This window comes from Delphinus delphis, chromosome 14 (genome assembly GCF_949987515.2).
Source record: "Delphinus delphis chromosome 14, mDelDel1.2, whole genome shotgun sequence".
In the NCBI taxonomy this organism is placed as follows: Eukaryota; Metazoa; Chordata; class Mammalia; order Artiodactyla; family Delphinidae; genus Delphinus; species Delphinus delphis.
This window is the reverse complement of record NC_082696.1, coordinates 82,268,900-82,271,348: the sequence shown is the minus strand read 5'-3', so window position 1 is coordinate 82,271,348 and position 2,449 is coordinate 82,268,900. Positions and strand designations below refer to the sequence as shown.

The window sequence follows — 2,449 nt, the reverse complement described above, 5'->3', positions numbered from 1 at the left end:
TCAATTTAATTTTTAGACCAACCAAAGAACCTAGAAGAGTAGAAGGGAAAAATTTTCCTCACCTACAATTACAGACACATCTCATTTTACTGCATCTCACTTCATGGTGCTTTACAGATATTGCATTTTTCACAAGTTGAAGGTTTGTGGCAACTCCGCATGGAGCAAGTCTATTGGCACCATTCTTCCAACAGCATTTGCTCACTAGTGTCTCTGTCATATTTTTGCAATTTTGGAATATTTCAAACGTTTTCATTATTATTATATTTGCTGTGGTGATGTGTGATCAGTGATCTTTGATGTTACTACTATAATTGTTTTGGGACACCATGAACTGTGCCCATATGAGATGGCAAATGTAATCAATAAATGTTTTTTGTGTTCTGACTGCTCTACCCACCAGCCATTCTCTTATCTCTTTCCTCCTTGGGCCTCTCTATTCCCTGAGACACAACAATATTGAAATGAGGCCAATTTAAAAAACCCACAATGGCCTCCAAGTGTTCAAGTGAAAAGAAGAGTCACACATCTCTCACTTTAAGTCAAAAGCTAGAAATGATGAAGCTTAGTGAGGAAAGCACGTCCAAAGCCAAGACAGACTGAAAGCTAGGCCTCTTGTGCCAAACAGGCAGCTGAGTTGTGGATGCAAATGAAAAGTTCTTGAAGGAAATTAAAAATGCTACCCCAGTGAACACACAAATGATAAGAAAGTGAAACAGCCTTATTGCTGATATGGAGATAGCAAACTCCTAGTGTCTGGATAGAAGATCAAACAAGCCACAACATTTCCTTAAGCCAAAGCCTGATCCAGAGCCAGATCCTAACTCCCTTCAATTCTCTGAAGGCTGAGAGAGGTTAGGAAACTATAGAAGAAAACTTCGGAGTTGCAGAGGTTGTTTAATGAGGTTTAAAGAAAGTACAAGATGAAACAGCAAGTGCTGATATAGAAACTTCAGCAAGTTACCCAAACGATCTAGCTAAGATAATTAATAAAGGTGGCTACACAAACAACAGATTTTCAATGTAGGTGAAACGATCTTCTATTGGAAGAAGATGCCATCTAGGACTTTCATAGCTCGAGAGGAGACGTCAATGCTTGGCTTCAAAGCCTCAAAGGACAGGCTGACTCTCTTGTTAGAGGTTATTGCAGCTGGTGACTTAACTTGAGGCCGGTGCTCATTCACCATTCTGAAAAATCCCAGGGCCCTTAAGAATTATTCTAATTCTACTCTGCCTGTGCTCTATAAACGGAACAACAAAGCCTGGATGACAGCCCATCTGTTTACAACATGGTTTACTGAATGTTTTAAGCCCACTGTATTGCTCAGACAAGAAGATTTCTTTCAAAATATTACTGTTCATTAATAATGCACCTGGTCACCCAAGAGCTCTGGTGGAAATGTACAATGAGATTCATGTTCTTTTTATGCCTGGTAATATAACATCCATTTGTCAGCCCATGGATCAAGGAGCGATTTTGACTTTCAAGTCTCATGATTTAAGAAATGTATTTTGTAAGGCTATAACTGCCACAGAGAGTGATTCCTCTGATGGATGTGGGAAAAGTAAATTGAAAACCTTCTGGAAAGGATTCACCATTCTAGATGACATTAAGAACACTCATGATTAATGGGAAGAGGTCAAAATATCAACATTAACAGGAGTTTGGAAGAAGTTGATTCCAACCCTCAGGGATGACTTGAAGGGGTTCAGACTTCAGTTGGGGAAGTAACTGCAGATGTGGTGGAAACAGCAAGAGAACTAGAATTAGAAGTGGAGCCTGAAGGTGTGACTGAATTGCTGCAATCTCACGATAAAACTTGAATGAATGAGGCGTTACTTTCTATGGATGAGCAGAGAAAACGTTTTCTTGAGATGCAATCTACTCCTGGTGAAGATGCTGTGAAGATTGTTGAAATTACAACACAGGATTTAGAATATGACATAAACTTAGTTGATAAAGCAGTGGCAGGGTTTGAAAGGATGGACTCCGATTTTGAAAGAAGTTCTCCTGTGGGTAAAATATTATCAAACAGCATTGCGTGCTAGAGAGAAATCATTAATGAAAGAAAGAGTCAATCCGTGTGTCAAACATCACTGTTGTCCTGTTTTAAGAAATTGCCCCGGCTGCCCCAGCCTTCAGAAGTGGCCACCCTGATGAGTCAGCAGCCATCAACATCGGGGTAAGTCCCTCCACCAGCAAAAAGATTCAGACTCTCTGAAGACTCAGATGATGGTTAGAGTTTTTTTGCAATAAAGTATTTTTTAATTAAGGTGTGTTCATTGTTTTCTTAGACATAATGCTATTGCACACTTAATAGACTATAGTATAGTGTAAACATAACTTTTATATGCCCTGGGAAACCAAAAAATGTGTGTGAGTAACTTTATTGCAATATTCACTGTATTGTGGTGGTCTGGAAATGAACCTGCAATATCTCAGAGGTAT

At 39.2% G+C, this 2,449-nt stretch overlaps 1 pseudogene; it reads left to right on the top strand.

The window, feature by feature from the left end:
* The first annotated feature begins 489 nt into the window (after positions 1 to 489).
* LOC132437185 (tigger transposable element-derived protein 1-like) lies at positions 490 to 2,241 on the top strand (annotated as a pseudogene).
* Positions 2,242 to 2,449: the final 208 nt, after the last annotated feature.